General features: G+C 50.9%; 1 protein-coding gene across 5 annotated transcripts in view; it reads right to left on the bottom strand.

Moving 5' to 3' along the window:
• HDAC4 (histone deacetylase 4) overlaps positions 1-16591 on the bottom strand; it is a 179413-nt gene extending 162822 nt beyond the window's left edge. For all 5 annotated transcript variants that reach the window (XM_030951789.1, XM_030951792.1, XM_030951791.1 and 2 more), the window contains exon 1: positions 16459-16591. The gene's annotated coding sequence lies outside the window, so the exon portion shown is untranslated. The remainder of the gene's footprint in view (positions 1-16458) is intronic.
• Positions 16592-19597: the final 3006 nt, after the last annotated feature.

Raw genomic sequence — 19597 nt, 5'->3', positions numbered from 1 at the left:
ATTCAGAACCGCCTGTTTGGAACCTGGGACTGTGCGAATGTGCAGGAATACAGAGCCCTCCTTGACTAGCAAGACTCTGGCAGAGGGTCTGAAAGAGCAGGATGCTTCTGAGCTCAATCCAGTTTCTCAGCAAGAGCAGCAAGAACAAGCAGTCTCACAGATGGATCCGCGTGGGAGGGAGAAAGGATAAAAGTCTGCCTCGGGAGCCGGTTCCAGCTGCTACCGGAGCCTCGCAGGAGGCAGCACCAATTGGGCAGAGCCACCTATAAAAATCCACTGCCTTGGCTTTTGCTGAGGCCCTCTCCTCTCCCCATTCCAAGTCTTTGCTCCATCCTACTGTTTCCACGTTTGAAGGAGTCCAAGTCAGATAGCTGGAAGTAGTGCTCGACAGAAGGTGAATGCAGACTGGGAGTTTATCCTGCTTCTTCATCCCTGCCTTGCAGATCACCCTCACTGCACACACTACTCAGGAGCAGAAAAATCAAAACTCCTTTTACATGCTTGACTGAGAAGTGATTAAAAATGGAATATTCGAGGCCAGGTTGGAACCTGAACCATGGAAGGGGGGTGGAACTAGATGGTCTTTCAGGTCCCTTCTGACCCAAACCCTTCTGTAATTCTATAATTCCACGTTATTTTTAACCAGAATCCCCCCAACAACATTTTCAGTGCCAGGAACAGGCTGTGTGGCCAGCAGATAGGGAGCTCACCTCACTGGCTGAAAGCAATTCTTTACCTGGGGTTGTTTTTCAGCTCCTCAGGTAGGCAAAGGCAGAGAGAAAAACATTTACCTTTTCTCTTCACGTACTTGAGCTGTTCCAGCCACATCTGAACTTCTTGTTCCTTCTGACAAGGAATCAGAATTACTGGTCACTAGCTGTGCCTAACCCATCTGGTCTCCCAGCATAAAATAGCTGAGTACATGTGTCATCAATCACTGTTAATTACTTTCATTAACTTGGAAAAAGAATATTGACTTTTTTTTAAAGAACAAACATTGTTTAAGGTCAGCCTAGTTCTCTCTCTTTTTTTTTTTTTTAATTGAATGCTATCTGATTACCAAGAGAAAATAATTTGGTCTGAACGCTCAAGCAAGCCTGCCACCCAGCTCGTGCAGTTCTTTTGTCTGGTGAGACATTTCCATTTCCTCAAGTCCTTTTCTGGAAGGGCCACTTTGATCCAGAAGCTTCGTGCTGCTCTGTGGTGCCCCGTGTTAACCTCGCTGCCATTCCCACCTACTGCCCCCGTGGCTTTGGCAGTGCTGACCTCTGGCATGCTCTGGGACAGAAACATGCCCCAAGGTCTCCACAAACACGTTGCATCACCGTGGAGTGGACATTCAGCCCTCTGCTGCAGAACAGTGACACGGGCACAGATCACAGCAGCCCGTGCGCTCTCAGCTGCAGCACAGCCTCTGCCAGCACATCAAACCAGCCAGGAGCCACCACACGGTGCCAGGCCGAGCTCCCCTGGGCTGTGCCCTGCTCCAGAGGCTGCCTGGGATCACCTGCTGGCCCCAGCGTGAGCCAGGGCTGGGTCCCCCTCCACAGAGCCTCATCCAGGCACTCTCTCTGGAGCAGCCACTTCCACTCCGTGTTTATTACATTTTCCATGCCTCAGTTACTGGCTCCAACACTGCCCACCTCCAGAAGCACTGTTTAGTCTGAGGACATCCCGTGTCACTGCTGTCCCCCTGTCTCCCATAACTCTGCCCCCCATTCCCAGGCTGTGCTTCCCAGCCCACAGGGCAGGAATGTGGGCAGAGCTCAGGGAGCACCCTCCACACCCTGGCTGGTGCCCAGCTCATTGGCACAGCACACCCTCGCCCACAAAAGCTTGGGGACCTCACCACAGGCTCCAAGGCTTACAACTCTGCATGTTTTATCCCTCCTACCTGGCACTGAATTATTGGTATCATTGGGTATCATTATGATTGGTGTTATTGGGTATCATTGGCACTGAATGCCAATAATGACACCAAAACACTGCTCCTTCCCAAGCAGCCAGACCCCAGTGCCAATGAACTGCAGGGGATCATGGAATCCCAGAGTGGTTTGGCTTGGAAAGGGCATCTCATCCAAACCCCAGTGTGTGGTGCCACTCTGCCATTTCTCCTTTTAAAGGGCCTGTTTTCCTATAGCCAATAAACATGTCTTGTGTATCTTACTCAAAGGATCTTCACCTAAATCCAAATTTTACATACAAGCATGAAGGATAATGCACCAAACAAAGCAAGAACTCAGAACTTTGCCTTTAAAGTGCAATATAATTTACTTTTATTAGTTGGGAAAACCTGTAACCACTGACAGCATCCCTCTGCTGCTGTGATCATCCCTCAGGGATGCTCACAGGGCACTCCTGGGCACTCTGCTCAGCCCTGGCTCCTCTGCCAAAGCTGCTGAGACTCCCAAGTCCCAGACTGCTGATAACTGAAGGGGCAGGAATCCCCACAGGAAGCTGAAATAAATATTTAGTTTTATATTCACAGGGGTGCCACCGTTTCCAGTTTAAAAGCACAATTAACATTTTCCAGCCGCATCCACAGCCAGGATAGGAAACCAAGAAAGTCACCACAAACCTGTGAGTTCCTCTGCTCCACCCTCTGAACAGGGTTACATTTCTCATAACCAGCATCACCCTTTAATGAAAACTAGAATCTTCAGGCAAATATTGCAGTCTTTAAAGCTGACAAGCAAGAAAGGCAAGGAAGGAGCAACTGGCACCTCAGACTCCAGGAGGTTTCAGGTTGTTTATTATATATTTATCTGGTTTATAACACCATCAAACCCTTTAAAGAAGTACCTGCAGGTTACCTTGACAAAGGCCAGCAAACTTTTGGGAAACCCCTTTCCAGGTGCTGCTCCCAACATCACAGTGGTTCTTTAACCCAGTGTGAAGGAAGAGCTCCATTTCCTTTAGGATTTACGTTTTATATGGCCCATTTTGCCTGTTTGATGTGAACACAGCGAGGCAAACTGGAATTGCTCTTGGCAATAAGAAAATTGGACTGTAAAGCCATAAAAAGGTTGGACATATTTCAAGGACTGGCACAGTACCTGCCATGGGGGCCTTTAAGGTGTGTTTTACAAAACTGCCAGTCACCAGCCAGAAAGGGATTTCAACTCTGTGTCCTCAAGGAAGCCTTAGAGCCCTAACGTAGGGTTTGTGTTTGAAGGGATCTTAAAGTCATCCCATTCCACCCCTACCATGGCAGGGACACCTTCCACTGTCCCAGGCTGCTCCAAGCCCATCCATCCTGGCCTTGGGCACTGCCAGGGATCCAGGGGCAGCCACAGGTGCTCTGGGCAGTGCCAGGGCCTGCCCACCCTGCCAGGGAACAATTCCTAATTCCCAATCTCCCATCCATCCCTGCCCTCTGGCAGTGGGAGCCATTCCCTGTGTCCTGTCCCTCCATCCCTTGTCCCCAGTCCCTCTCCAGCTCTCCTGGAGCCCCTTTAGGTGCTCTGAGCTCTCCCTGGAGCCTTCTCCTCTCCAGGTGAGCACCCCCAGCTCTGCCAGCCTGGCTCCAGCCCTTGGGGCATCTCTGGTGCCTCCTCTGGACTCTCTCCAGCAGCTCCAGGTGCTCCCTGTGCTGGGCCCAGGGCTGGGGCACCTGAGAGGGGCAGAATCCCCCGTTCCCTGCTGGTCACAGCTCTTTGGCTGCAGCCCAGGGTTTGGGATTTCTGGGCTGCAGAGCTTCTCATGCACCAACACCTCCAAGCCCTTTATGGCTTTTCACACCAAACAGCACAGACAGAACACTCCTCCCTGCAACTGCCTCCTCTTTCGGGGTGGGAATGAAGCAAAGTCATTTACACCTGCTTTTGTCCCTCTTCAGCCTCTAAAAACATCAAAGCCCAACCTTCGGGGTCTTGATTCACTTTCCTGGAGCTCGGCATTTTGCGCCTTTGCATGCTCCCAAACCTCCTGCTGTAACTTCTGGCGAACAGCTCCAGCTTCTGGAGCAGGAGGAATCGCTGGGCTTTCCAGATAAGCTGCCATTGGCCACCAAAGCTCTGCTCTGCAGGATCTCCTCTCACCCTATCCACCTTACCACCTGCTGCTTGGGATACTCTGAAATAAATGAACGGGACAGAACACAGGGGGAAAACAACACAAATCCAAAGACTCTGTGTGTAAGCCTTAATCTGGATCCATCTTGTCGCTGACAGGAGGTTCTGCTGAGCTGGGGCTGGTCTTTTCCCCCGGTAACAAGTGACAGGACAGGAGCAAACAGCCTCAGGTTGTTAATGGGGGAGGTTAATGTTGGATATTTAGGAAAATTTCTGCGTGGAGAGAGCTGTCAGTCCCTGGGCAGCGGTGGAGTCCCCATCCCTGGGGTTTAAAAGCCATGTGGATGTGGCACTTGGGTTAATGGCAGTGCTGGGGGAACTGCTGGATTTGATGATCTCACAGAACTTTTCCACCTAAACGACTCTGTGTTTCTTACGAACATAATGATTAATAAGTTACATTACAGCAGAGGGGAAAAAATGGCCTGAGAGCCAATGCCTGCAGCCACCTCCAGCCCTTCCCGAGGGAAAGCCAGGCACCTCCTCGGTTTGTCAGGCAGCTGAACATCCACATTTCAGCACCAGCTTTCCAGTGAAGCAAATGGCAGGGCCGCTGCAGAGCAAACAGAGTCCCATTAGCTCAGAGCACTCGGCATGCAAAGCACACTTCAGGGCTGGGGCGGGGGCAAGGAGATTGCAGGAATTCTTGCCTGAAATGGAATGGGGAGATAAGATCGAGTGAAAAGGAGCAGAGGCTGCTGACATATCTAGACTCCCAGAAGCCAGTAAATATGCAAATAGGCTGCCATTTCTGCCAGTAACACTCAGAAGCAACTTTGATTCTGCTCAAATATATCGCATTAAACAAGAGAGATAAGCCTGGCACTGAATCCACATAGAGCGCTCCCTTTGACCAAGACAGCTTCACTTCTCACTCCAGGAAATCCTGAACAAAGCTTTCTATTCAGAGTCTCCACTCTGACTATCACAGCGTTTATGAATAACTTTGGCCATTTACCTTTTAGCAGTCTGATTTGGAAGTGCTGTTAAAAACTCCACATAAAGCCATAAACCAGCCCGGAAAAGCTGCATCCATCCAGTCCCAGCCACAAACCCTTCCCCAAACCAGCACAGGGCTTGCTGCCCCGAAGCCACAAACTGCAAATCTCACACGAGATGCCAGAGAGGAGAAAAAGAAAGGGTGCATGGAGTGTGCATCCCTGGAGACAGATTAGAGAGCAAGGACTGAAGCTGATGTGACCTGATAGCGATGATAAACTCAGGAGATGATAAAGGCATTCCCTGGACATCCATCTGTTGTCCTTGGGGTTTGGACAGACACACCAGGCAGAAATAGGGATGCATGAAAATATTAAATGCAGACATGATTTGTGCTCATGAAGTATATACATGTGAAATAAACAGCTGTATATTCAAACACCAGAGGCAAAGAAAGCATTTCTTATTTTCACTCCATTTTATCTGCCTACCAGCTCTGAATCAGCGAGATGAGCTCGAAGGCCAGCGCCGGCTCTAGTCTGAGGTATGCATTTTGCACATTGCTAAACAAAAGCAAAAGCAGCTCTGCCCTGCCACGGCAGGGGCTGAACTCAGCCTCAATAACCAATTCCACTGCATGAGGCTGCTCCCTGAGAGAGGGAAAACAGCACAGCCTGCAGCCCTCCTCGACAGCCCTCGGCTGCTCTTCCGAGACTCCAGCACACAGGCAAGGGTATCCAGAACTAAAGCAACCAGCAGCATCAAAAAATCTGCATGTACAGAAGCCAGGGAGATGTAAAAAATAAACCCCAGACCTGTGCAGGCTGAACAAGCCTCCCACGTGTGGCACAACACAACAGGAACAATTTCCCCAGCCACGCCAGGCGCTGCAGGGAGATGTCAGGAATTCCCAGCAGCAGGAACCCATCCCCAGACCTGTGGCAAACACAACAGGAGGAGGCTGGAGAGGGCTCCCAGCGCAGCAGGAAGGTTATGACAAAGCAGGAGGAGAGGCAGAGACGTGCACAGGGCAGGGAGGGCCTGCTCCAGGAGGGAACAGCGCAGGGAACACCTGAGCTCAGTCTGTGCCCCTTCCATCCATCCCAGGCAGCGCTGCAGGAGAGCACCAGGACCTGGCCTGGGTTCCACAGCCACGCTCTGGCTCCAGCCCGTGCTCAGAACTCCCTTATCCCTGTCCCCAGGCTGCCATCATTCCCATTTCAGCTGCCAGTGCTGGGAAGGAGCCTCAGAGCTATATGCTGAGGCCCTGGAATTGAAATATACGATAACACTGTAAATAAAAGGAAACAAATTCCTTAAGGAAAACCTTTTCACATGCCAGATCAGTTCCCAATAGTAACTGCTCTGCTTTGACAAGAGATAAATATTTACAGTCTGAAACAGAGAACACCTTGTGTTGCAATACTGGAACGCAAACCTTGTCAGTCCTGGTATCCTGAAGAGAGGGTTTCGATATTTTAAAGAAAAAAAAATCAGAAATAAACCCCCAAGCTGAGCACTTAGAAGCACACACACATTATTGTGCTCATTTACCCCACCAAAACAAAAACCTGAAGGTAGTCACACGAAGAAATTGTCAAACATGCTGAATCCAGAACAGATTTTCTCAAAAGGAGACCTCATCCCCCAGGGAATGTAGACAGTTTACAGCAAAAGTCTAAATTATTGCCAAAAATATGCTGGTTTTTTTATTTATTTAAATACAGTCTAAGTTGCTCCTCTTAGACATTCAGCCAGCAACTGCAGACACTGAAGGTTTTTCCTACTGGAGCAAAAAGGCAGCAAGGAGGATCAGATGTCCATATCCAGCTCCTTGGACTGGGGCATCCCACCCCATGAATACCCTCGGGAAGAGGGAAGGGAGAGGCCAAGAGCTAAAGCCTGAGCTATCTCTGAGCTTCCAGCATGACTCCCAACCCCGGGGCCTGATCAGCTCCTTCCAGCTAAGGAAAGAATGTGGGGAATGTCATTCATGCCATAGTGGCACTTGGGAAGATGCAGGCATGGGAAGTGCACGATGGCTGGGTATCCCTGTCCCAGGAGGGTGACAAGCCTGCTGCAAGGAGCTGCTCTCATTCCTGCCCAGCTCAGGTTTGCTGCCATTTGCAATGAGCTGAACACCCCATTAAACACTAGTGGTTGGGTTTTTTTTTTTTGCTGCACTGTCTGAGCAGCCCCAAGTCCCCTTTCTGAGAGGACCTGCACGAGGCCAGCCTGGCTGGGCTGTTACAGGGCAGGATTTCATATCTGAGGTGCAATTTTCCTCACCCAACCGCTGTTGGGGTTTTTATGGCCCGCTCCCTTTGAAGTGGGGCAGCCACAAGAGTTCAATGTCTACCTGCCACTCTCAGCTCCCTCACTTCCTCCTCCCCTTCCCAGGGAATCATTCCTTCCCCTGGGCACAGCTGTCCTGCCTTGGCCCGGCTGCTGCCCCACCACCCCATCCCTGCAGCCAGCCAAGCCTTATGTTGTTCTGTGCTCAAGTTCTCCATTTGCTCCCCTGCTTCCAGCATCCCTGCACAGCAGGTTATTTTTAGCCCAGCATTTTTAGAGCAAAGCCCAGAAGCAGCACACTTTCGGTGCCAAACAGAATTCAGCTGTGACTCTGGTGCTGTCAGCTGACAGGAGGACACTTGGCTTTGGTGGCCACTCAAGGCTGGTGTCACCCCGTGGCTGCCACCCAGCAGTGGCCCCTGGGGGCTCTCCCAGCTGCACACACCAGTGGCACAAGGGATGGTGACACATCCTGACAACTCTTTCAGGGCAGAAATTCCTCCTGATGTCACTCTAAGTGTGCGGCCAGAGAGCTGTGCTGGCCCAGCAGAGCCCAGAGCTTGCCCCTTGCTGGTCCCCATGAATGTTTGCAGTTTGGGGACACCGCTCACAGCCAGCTCAAAGCAAAGGGGAAATCCCTGCTGGCCTCACCAGGTGCAGGATCGAGCCCTTAACCAGCAGCACAGACAAGAAGTGCCCCAGTGTACAAAGTGAGGCTCCTGCCCAGCTTTATCATCAGCTTTCTGGGGTCAGAGGTGGTTTTCACATTCTAAATACCAACACTTGCCTTCTTTTGACTATGGCTTGTTGTTTCAGTGCAATTGTAAAACAACAGAATCAGATCCAGCAGGTACCACCATCACCTTTTTCTGTTGACAGAACACAACCTAGTAGAGGTAACAGCAGTAAGAGACACCCAGACACAGCAACTGAGATGAACAAGACTGTGTAATCTGTGTAAATCCACCCAAAATCTGCAGGGGTGGCTCAGAAAATTGCACAGTAGAAGTATTTTCTACTCTCAGCAGCTCACAGAATGTCCTCCTGAACAAGACTGCAACGACAAGGCCATCTTCTGCAAGGCATAAAGCAGCCAGTGACAGAGCCACACTTTGCCCTGAAATCACATCAAGCCTTTTTCCCCACTGACCCAGAAGTCTCCAGCTTTTCTGCAGGTTTGATAATTTATAACACAAAACCTACGATTGCTTTACCCTGTCACAAGCTGGTGGTTTTTGCAAAGCTTCAAGCAGGAAGTGTTTTTCCTAATGTTAAATATTTCATTCACTGTTATGATTAAGCCCATCCTCAAAGCCTCCATCTGAGGCTGAAGAGGGATGAGCAAGGGGATGAAGAAAAGCCTGACAAGGAGAGGCAAACACAGCCCCCAAGGAAGCAGTAGGTACCTACCACGTACAATCAGAATAAATACTCCTTTCTAGTCCTCTCCCTTCTCCTTTGATCATGCTTCCAGGTCAATATCTTGTGAGAGGCAGTCCTGACTCAAATGTGTCCTTCGGCCCCCACCAGGATCTGACAGCAGGTATCACTTGTGGAAATGAATAAGTAAAGAACATTTCCTCCCAACCAATGCCCTGCTATTTGACTCAAACAGGAAATCTGTCTTGGGTAGGAGAAATGCACAACAGCATCCACATGGAGAGGAATTTATTTTATTTATTTTTTTCCCCATGCATCAGGTAGTGAGGAAGAACTGCTTTGCACAAGGAGCAAAGACAACCCAACAGACACCCTGCCCACATTCATGGAATGATTAAGGTAGTGCCTACCTCTCCCTGCCCTGAGCTCCCAAGGCCAAAACTCACAGACTCTTCCAGTTTGCACGACCCTCGTTGTTATAAAGGTGAGAAAAATGCAATTTTTCTTCACTCTCGTGCACATTATTTGAGCAGAGAAGCAAACCTCAGCCCTCCACACGCACATGGACCTGCAGTAAAAGGCAAGCCCGTGTTTTTGGCTCTCCAGGAGAAGCACCTGCATTGAGGACTTCACCAGAATCCACCACAAACAGTAGCAAGAGCTAGGTAACTGTAGCTCCCATGGGGGGAAACGTAACCTTCCAAATGCCTTGACAAACACTCCTGGGAATTTCTTGGGAACAGCACACACCAGGATTAATTCCTTATTTCAGGCTTTTCTTGGAGATGAAATTTTGTCAACACAACCCCAAAACCAAGCTGAGCATGATTTTCCCTGAGCAAACGCAACAGAAGCTGTTGGAGCACAGCAGGAAAATCCAGGCAGGAGAAGGATGTGACAGCCCAGTTATGAGTAACTGCTATTCCTCCAAGTTAACACAAATTCTATCAGCAAACCAATGCTCACGTGACAAATGGAAGTTCATTTCACAGGGAACAAGACACAGTGTACTAATGCTCCCAGAATTTAACTGTAATTAAGTCTCGCTGACAGACACCTCATTAAAGCGCCACTTCTCCAGAAAAATTAATAAAGTGAATTATTTCCTATGTGTGAAATATCAGGGTTTTTCACTGCTCATGAAAGATACATGGAGTTCAGTTCAGCTGGATGTCACTGCTCCCCGGAATGAAGGAGTGACACGCTTAAAAAGACATTTAAAACAACACTTTGCTGTGCTGCCAAAACCCAGGCTGGGATGCTCAGCCCCTGAATGTTATTTTATCCTGTGAGAGCAGAAAATAAAACCCCTGAAACACAATTCTTCTTGCAGCAGATACAGACAGATAGATACACAGACAGATGAAATAACTGGCTTGTTATTAGAAAACCAAACTAAATTAAGATAACCTAATTTTGGCCAAACTAAAAAAAAAAAAAAAAAAAAAAGGATTCTCATGAGCCAAAGATCCAGTTTTCAAATTGCAACATTTTGGGGTTTAAATGCTTCTTATGTGATGAACAAAGGTTCAGCCACTGATGAGGAGGGCAGAGGGCTGAGTCCAGACCCACGAGCCAACACAAATTCCTCTGCACTGGGAGATGCCTCTTGGAGGCACATTTTCATCAAACTTCTCTGAGGTGATATCCAACACAAAATGAGCTAAAAAACATGAAGCTGATCAAGATGTGCCCAGTAATGAATGCCTGAATTTTCAGAGGGGAAGGCCAAGCTGTAATTCCTTGCAAAGGGAAAACCACAGAGGCTTTCCAAGAGATTTTACAATCCTTTTCTAATTGTTCCCTTTTTCAACATCATTATGCAACCTCCGTGTGCTTTCCTGCTTCTCTACCCCCCCTTTATTTCACCCGTTCTCCCCCCACCAACTTCTCCTAAACGCTCTGAGGCAGCTCCTTTAAGACAGCCAGAAATACAGCGCAGATTTTTCTCTCCTCCTCCTCCTCCTCTCAGTTTAAACTGCCCAAATCTTTCCGGTGAAGAAGCATTGCCCAAAATCTGCTCGCTATTCAAGCAGCCCTGGCAATGACAAGCAGCACTTCATGAATCATCTGTTATATATTGCTTTATCAACACGGTCCACTGCAGGAGAAAGTAAACCTGGCCCACTTGGGCCTTGTGCATAACACAATCAAAATGCAAGTGGCATTAATTACAGGAGGGCTCTGAGGAGTTTCTTCATCCAAGCATCCAATATAGGCTATATATATATATTATATATATATATATATATACACACACACACATATATATATATATACACACATATACCTATATATACATATATATATACACACATATATATATCTTTATACACACACATATATATACTTATATTTATACACATATATATTTATCTATTTATATATATATTTTTATATATATTTATATATTAATATATATATTAATATATAGGCATTTTGGGTCGATTTAGGTTGCCTCAAATACATATAAAAAATACATATATATATATATATTTGAGACAACCTAAATCGACCCAAAATGCTACCAGCCATTTCCCCCTCCAGCACACACAGCTTTTACTTTAGTATTTTAAAAGGCTGTTTACCCCTTTTACTGGTTACCCATATTGCCACATTTCTAATCATTAAAGCAGACAGCTGTTTGTCAGCTTCGGCTATTTTGAGGCAAACACACATATTTTTATGGGGTTTTTTTCCCCCCAAGCTCAGCAAGTGATGGGAACCTTGCACTGCTCTGTTTCCTTGCATGGCATGCTTGGACTGGGGAAACTGGAAGCAAAGGTAAATGGAAGGGAGAAGCTGTCCATGAGGGAAGGGGGCTCAAAACTGAAAGGCAATTGTGAATTCAGTGACAAGACAAATCCCATTGGCTTCTCTGCCCACTGAAACACATCCTTACAAAAGCACAAACTCAAGGGGTTCCAGCAGGACTCTGATAAAATCCAAACCCACGTAGACTTGTTAGCAGGATTGAAAAAGAGGATGGAAAAGTGATGGGAAAACTGGAAACGAGCTAAAGGTGAACTGGCAGAGCGATGAAGTAGAATGTGACACCACTGAAGAAGCCAGCATGAAGAATACTTGGCAAATATTTAACAAATGGCATTGCCAGTGGCCCAATAAAATGTTCAATTAATATTTCCTTGTGGTTTGGGACAAGCTCTGCCATTTGAAACAGGCCAGCAACAGATCCCACTGAGCAAATGAACTCCTTTGTGTATACTCAACCACGGGTACCAGACGAGTGAAATACAGTCCCAAGAGCTGGGGTTCATATTTTTTTAAATATATAAATATAAATACACAATGCCAAGGAGCGCACAAACACTTCTTTGGCTGGAGGAGGACACCAAGGGAGTGTTTTAACCCCAAGGTTAAGCTGGCACAGCTGGGCAGTGAGCACTCAGGGTCTCAAACCCTGGAGGGAGCATCACTTGGCCCACAGTGGCACATGGGGACAGCTGGTTACAGGGACCCTACGAAGGCACAGCGTGGCACACCAGCACGAGGGGAACCCTGCAAGATGAAGGAAAACTCCTGAAATATTTGATTTAGCCCATCTTACGTATTTATGGGCAAGTTAGCTTGCCCATAGGTTTGCAAGGTGTTTGGGCACTCCAGGTATAGACAGTCTGCAGCTTCCCCTGATGTGAAACCTGCAAATGAACCTCGAGGACAAGTTCCAGGCACTGCAGCAAGTTTCTGCATCACAGATACACCTTAAGCTGGCTTTTAAAAGTCCATTCCCCAGAAAGCATGTGAAAGAGAGATAAAGAGAGCAAACTGAGCTAAACCCACAGGCAACTTTAACCTTTGTTTTGAACAAGTCCTGCTCCTCCCCCCTGCAGCCCCATGGGTTTAAGGCTGCTGTTTAAGGCAGCTCCAGCTTTTCAGCAGGGTATAAACAGGCAGCTGCTGTGCTTCCACCTCTGCCCATGGCAGCAAGGAATCTCCCCCAGCAGGGTGGGCAGGCCCTGGCACAGGGTGCCCAGAGCAGCTGGGGCTGCCCCTGCATCCCTGGAAGTGCCCAAGGCCAGTTTGGGATGGGGCTTGGAGCAGCTTGGGATGGTAGAAGGTGTCCCTGCCATGGCATGGGGTGGAATGGGATGGGTTTTAAGGCTTTAAGGTGCCTCCCAAGCCCAACCATTCCACGATTGTATGGCCAGGAGAAGCACAGGCACTGCCCATGGGGGCTGCAGCCACTCTGCCCAAGCTGCTGCTCTCCAGGAGTGGGCAAACCACAAGGCTGGTGCTGAAAGCAGAACAACCTGACAAGCTGGGCAAAGCCTCCACCAAAAATCAGCCCTCAGCTAACACAGGCCCATGGCACGTGCAAACCTTCCCCGTCCAGATGCTCCAAGGGCTAAGGAGGCAGTCTGGAGTTCAAGCCCTTAGAGATTTGGGCAAAACGTGTTTCTGCAAGACAAGCCACTGCCATCTGCACCTACCAAAATATCTCCTCTCAGGTCCTGCTACCAGGTAACTTCCTCAGGAGTTCATCAACCCCCAGGTGTCTGTAAACACACCACTACTAGTTTAAGAAAAACCCCTCATTCTCGTATTTACCTTTTCCTGCTGTTACTGCACTGCTGGTTTTTATCTTTTGTGCATTACTGGGACGTTGCCTGTGAAACATAAGCACAGCAGAGCTGCATCTTCACCAGCATAAAGATTACGCAAGAATCTATCCTTACTGTTTTCATCTACTCTTGGAAGGGTTTGGGTGAAAAAGGGACCTAAAGGGTCATCCAGTTCCACCCCCCTGCTATGGGCAGGGACACTTCCCCTATCCCAGGTTGCTCCAAGCCCTCTCCAACCTGGCCTTTCTTCATTTTCCTGGTGATTCACCATCAAAAGGCAAGCAAGAAAGTGAAACTAATTTCCACTATGGAGGCCACTGGCATTCCACACCAGGACCTGTGTCTCCTCCACCTTTTATGTCCCAGCCTGGAAACTCCCTGGGCTTCTCAAGAACCTGGTAACGCACACCTGGCAGCTCTCCTCTGCTTTAGGATAGTTCATTTAGGAGATTTTAGGAGGTGGCAGCACACAGACACAGGCTGCCCACCAGACATCTCCTCCCAAGGGAACACAAGCTTTTCACGCCTTCCTTCCACGCCGCCATCCCGCCGAGCAAACGACAAATTCTTCTGGTGTTCTGAGCTGATTTCCAAAATGCTTTCTCTAATCTGTCTCCTTTCTAAAGCTAAGTCCTGAAGCAAAACAAACAAATAAAAAAAAAAACAGGGTGGCAAAGTTAAAATTGAGAAGATTTAAGGATATTTTTTTCTCTAAGTTTAGACCACCGAGGGCACAGCTTAATATCACACCGGGAATCTGTCAGATGCACGTGCTAAAAACACGCCATCCAAGGACAGAGGGAAAGAGCAGAGAATCCTGGAAAGCTGCACCTTCCACATTTCACTTTACCCAGAAAATCTGCAGTCACTAAAACTTACTCTAACTGGGTGGCATTTTACATTTCCAAATGTAATTGAGTGAGCGTGTTGCCATGGCGACAGCAGGGTTCTGCAATAACTTTGTTGCCTTGTAATTGCTGTATATTTGTATACAAGCAGCTGAGCTTTCTTTAATTCAATGCCCTCAACTCTTCCAGCGAGGCTGCGGAGCGGCGGCGGCAGCTTTTTAGGCTGAGAACTCTCTCAACAGTGGTGCTGGAAACATCAGAAACGATTAAAAACTCAGCGCCGCGACCGACCGCATTACACACACACACACACACACACACAGAGAGAAAAAAAAACCCCACCAGGAAACCCGGCCAAGAACCAGATTATTATATAAACTTCAGAGCTCCTTAGCTTTTAAAAATGTTGCCGTTGCAACGACAACAACAACAACAACAACCAAGAAGAAAAAGCACGATTCAGATAATTAACTCCAGGTAGATTTGGCAACCAGCGGAGCACTTGGAGGGCAGGGAATAAATGAATGCAGCACGGGTCCCATTTATTGACGGGGCACGATACCAGTAAATCCAAACGCCTTGGCCAGGGGATTATTCCCTGGCTGTGGCTCCAGAACAGCGCTTGCTCCATCTGCCCGGCCTCCGAGCAGCGCTGCGAGCACAAGGGGATGCGGCTGCGGGAAAGGAGCAGGGCACGGAGCTGCCTGGTGCGAGAGGAGCGGCAGGACGGGAGGGAGCCAGAGCCTCGCCGCACGCCCCATCCATCCCAGGCTTTTACAAGGCATTTTCACACCCTCCATCCACCCACACCTTCCCGACACACATCCCCACTCCTTGGGAGCGTTTGCGGAGCTGTAATCCAGCCCGGAATATGAGGCAAGGCTGGAACACGAAACCCTCCCGTACGGGCGTTAGCGACGAGGAGCCCGATTGATGCAAACCTGCCAAAACAACCTATTGACAGGCAAAACCCCAAAACCCAGCGCCTTCCCCGCCGCGGAGTGGGCGCACAGCACAATTACGCAAGTGCTTCGAGCCAAGGGCAGGTTCCCTTCCCCTCCAGCCGCTGCCCAGCACTGACAGCGTCCAATTATTGTTATGTAAATCCATCAGCTCCGCCGAGCTGCCACCGACACCCCGGGGAGCACGGCCGGGCCGGTGGGCAGCGTTTTTTGGGGGGCAGCGCGCAGCATCTTGCCCTGATAAATCCCTGCAGCAAAACCCACACGCGGCTGCCGGGCAACACCTCCCTCTGGCCGCGCTGCTCCGCCGGCCCAGAGCTCGCCCTTTTCTGCTTCGTTTCGCCCCGCGCAAGCCGAGGCTCCAGCTTTCACCGAGCCACACGTGGTGCGTCCCCCCTGGAACCCCCAAAAACGGAGCTCTGCCCCCCGAGGCTGCAGCCCTGGGCCTGCGAGCCGTCATTGCCGCGGCCGGGCTCCCCGAGAGCAGCACCCCCGGTTTGCTCCTCCCGGGTACAGAAAAAGCCATTTTGGGGTTTTTCGTCCAGGAGGAGCTGAGTGCCGCGGGGCCCGAGCCCGGCAGCCGCGGGGAGCGCGGCGAGAGGACGCAAACTTTCCGCAAGTCGCGCGTTATTCCCGGGATGAGGACGAGGGAAGGAGGCGCGGGGGGGGGAGAGGATGGAAGAACCGACCCCGGGCCGCGGCCCGCCCGGCGCCGCAGGGCCCCGCCGCGGGCGTCGCCCCCGCCGCAGGGCCGCGCCCGCCCCGCCGAGCCGCGGGGCCGGGCCCCCGTGCGGCGCTGCCCGCGGCCCGCCGCTCGCTCGGGCGGTCACTCACCGCTGCCCGCATCGCCTCGCCTCGCCTCGCCCCGCACGGACCGAGCGCCGCCGCCGCCGCCGCCGGGGGACGAGGCGGAGCCGCGGCCGCCGGGAGGGGGCGGGGCGAGCGCGCGGGGGGGCGGAGCTGCAGGCGGCGGCGGCCCCGCCCGCCCCATTCACAAAAACCCGGGTCCCGCGCGCTGAGTGGGCGGCGGCGCTGCCCGTCACGCCCCCTGCGCCCCGCCCGGGCCGGGCCGATGGCGCGCGGCGGCCCCGCCCCGCCCGGCGCGCCGCCCAATCAGCGCGCGGCCTGGGGCGCCGCGCGGCTCAAATCCGCCCGCCACCACCGCGCGGGCGCCTGCGATTGGCCGCGCCAGCTGCCCGTCACCTCCCCCTCCCACGGCCGCGGCGCAGCGGCGACCAGCGGCCCCGGGGGCGGCCCCGCCGCCCGCCAGCCCGCCGGGCGGGGAGGCGAGCGACCTTAAAGGGCCCGCACCGCGGGCAGCCCGGGCGCGGCGGCGGGAGCAGCGCGGCTCGGCGGCGACGGAGCGCCGCGTACTGACCTGGGCGGCGGGCGAGGCGGGGACGCTGCGCGGCGATGGCCCCCCGGCGCGGAGCGCGCCACCGACGGACTCAGCCCGTGACGGGTTCCGCCATCTTGGAAATTTTTTTAGATGGGGAGTCACGTGGTGCGACCATTTTTTCCCCGCGGCCAATCAGCGGGCGCGGGTTATTTATAGCCGCGCGGGGAAGGGGACCAATCGGGCCCCGCCCCGCGCGCCCCGGCCACGCCCCGTGGCGCGCGGCCCGTCGCCATGGCGACCGGGGGGCGGGACAGCGGCCGCCATGTTGGCCCCCGGCCCGCGGCCCCGCCGGGATCGGGGTTGGGAGTCGGGGTCGGGTTCCTCATTCCCCCCAGCCCCAGAGGCCACAGCAACTGCGATCCGTGCCGTGTAGACGGTATTGCGGTAAAACGTGGAACTCTGGGGTGTTTTTACGCCCCGCAGCCGCGGTCCCACTCCCTCACGGGCCGTTCTGTGTTTTCCGCCAGGTATCGCCTGTAACAGCGAACAGCTGAGGCGAGGGGTGAACGACAGACAGGGCAGGGCATGATTCAACATATTTGCCTGAATTACCGAGGGGAAATAAAGAAATAAAAAGGAGTTTTCCGGCAATGCTTCCCTCTACCCCCGTTTTCGCAGCGATTGATTGAGTTTTTGAGTTGTACCTTGCATTACCCCGTTGAACTGACGCATCTCGCTTCACTCGGATTTTGTTGATTCACGCAGTGCCCAAAACTCCCCAAGTCCTGCTCACAAGCATGCCAGATGATGGGAAGGAAAATTCCTGCAGTGTTGGGTGCAAGAAGTTCATCCTGTGGGACGCAATCCGATGGGAACATCCCAGCAGCAATGTGTTAATCCATTATTTCTGTTTCCCAGAGCAGCTGTGGCTGCCCCTGGATCCCTGCAAGTGTCCAGGGCCAGGCTGGACAGGGCTTGGAGCAGCCTGGGATAGTGGAAAGGAGATTTCCTGCTCGGCTTCCAAGGAGTTTCTTCCCATCCTTGCCTAAGGCAAGCTGAAACATGACATTCCTTATTCGCAGGCAGCCATCCCAGCACGCTTCTGGTGGGTTTGATTAATTGGCTCTTGCTAAATTGTTTTTAAAACTTCCAGATTTCCTTTATAGCAAAAAAAAAAAAAAATTAAAAAGAAATAAATGAACTCCTGTCATTCAGCCATCTGGATTTACATAAATTCTGGGACCTGATGGGAATTGCTAACAACTTTGCCCCTCTCTCAAATTCTGCATATACATGGTAGTATATAAACGCTGCTCCTTTTCTCTTTCACTTTTTTGGACATATTTACCACCTGTGTTTTCATTTGTAAACGCTGCCATTACAAAAACCCTTGGCACATCGATCGGATCCTTAAAGTTTTGGGGTTTTTTCCCAGGCTGTCCACAAGCTCCCAGGAAATTATGCACACCTGAGAGCACCACTGGCATTAAGAACACCCCTTCTGCCTGAAGCCAAAGCCCTTTTTGTTTCATTTGCAGCTTCTTGGGGCTCCTGGGCTTGTTTGTTGTTCCTTGGCTGCTGAGGTTTCCCAGAATTGTTCTTCTCTCTTTATTGGGGCCAGCTCAGATGGGTGAGGGAACGTGTGCATCAATAACCCCCCAAATTATTTTTGGGTGGAAGGGCTTCAGGGCCAGAGGGCTACCAGGGCAGGGCAATATTTGCCAAGGCAACAGCTCTGCTGTTGGTGGCTGTGGCAGCCAGGTGAGCATCTGCCCTCCCCTGGTCCCCATTTCTGCTCCAGCCATGAGGGGAATTTGGTCCCAAACGCTTTGAACATGGCTTACAACCAACCCAGCTGCCTTGCCTCCCCACACTGCTGGAGCAGTTTGGAAACAGGAAACGAGAGGAGAGAACTGTGCCCTGGAAGTTGCCATGGAGTGGAAGTTCTACCTTCAGGTTTTGATTGATGCTGTACCTGTGGCTGTGGGTGTGAGTACGTGTCTCTATTAATACCCAGTCTAGGCTAACCTGTGCATAATGGCAGAAAATTAAACCTTTGTCGTTGCTCATGGAAATTAGACCTCAGAGATTCACAAGGGAAAGGCTTCTTGCTGTACGTTAAATCCAACATATTGCCTATAGCTGTATATAGATTGTTTTTACTGTATTTGCGGCTGAAAAACTTACTCAGAAGCCTGTTGGAGCAAAAAATAAAAATCTAAAATAAAAACCAACACCCTGGCAGAGCTAATTCATAAAGATTTAAATAAAAAGCAATTACAGAACTTCCCGCCTACCTGTGCCTCATCTTTAGCTGAACTCCTTGTTTGTCAGGAATGATTCCATTTTTTATGTTCTCAAGCAGGAAACAGCCATCACAACACTCCAGCTAATTTCCCTCGCTAGTCACGGGGAGCTGCTGAAAGTAAAAGAGAGTGCTTCAGCTTTCCACTCCAACCCTGCCACTCCACAGGCTAAAAAAAAAAAAGGAGGAGAGAGTTAGGAAGAGAGCCAGCAGGAACTTCCTCTGGAGCCCAGACACCAAAGATCTACTCCAAGTGCCAGTGCCATTGGGTCCTTGCAGAAAAGTCAAGCTTAGGCACAATTTCCAACCTGCTGATGGCTCCCTCTTCTTCCTCCTGATCATTTAGTCTCCACCACTGACCTCTCTTGGTTTTCCTGTCCCCCCATCACCCTCCTGTGCCTTATCTCCCACTCCCTGTTCTCCATCTGTCCCACTGGTTTACTCCTTTTTGCCATCCAAAGGAAAACGCCATCAAACCCCCACAGCTCAGAGCACAGCTCTGATGGGACAGGGAATGTTACATTTACGTTGCCCCCTTCTGTGTTTTCCTCCAGCACGCCTTTTATCGTGGGGTTTTGTTCTGTTCTTAGTGGTTTTTCAACGCTGGTGAGTTTTGCTTCAGCTGGAACTCCTCGTTCTCTCCTCGCAGCTCGCTGTGAGCCAGAACAAGGTGGTTCTCCTCCACTCCTGAGCCCCCCACGCCTGTGCTTGGCTGCAGGAGCCGCTTCCCAGCTTGTCTGCACGCCCCACACTTCATCAAGCCTGCAGCACTCAGGGCCTGAAGAGCTGAAATCCTGAAGCAGTGAGAGCCAAACTCTTGGAAACAAGTTATCGCTGTTGTTTTGGGCAAAATCAAGTCCCTGTCCCCTGCCT

This window comes from Camarhynchus parvulus, chromosome 7 (genome assembly GCF_901933205.1).
Source record: "Camarhynchus parvulus chromosome 7, STF_HiC, whole genome shotgun sequence".
NCBI classification, from domain to species: Eukaryota; Metazoa; Chordata; class Aves; order Passeriformes; family Thraupidae; genus Camarhynchus; species Camarhynchus parvulus.
The sequence above is the reverse complement of the archived record's forward strand: the minus strand, read 5'-3'. Positions and strand labels throughout refer to the sequence as shown.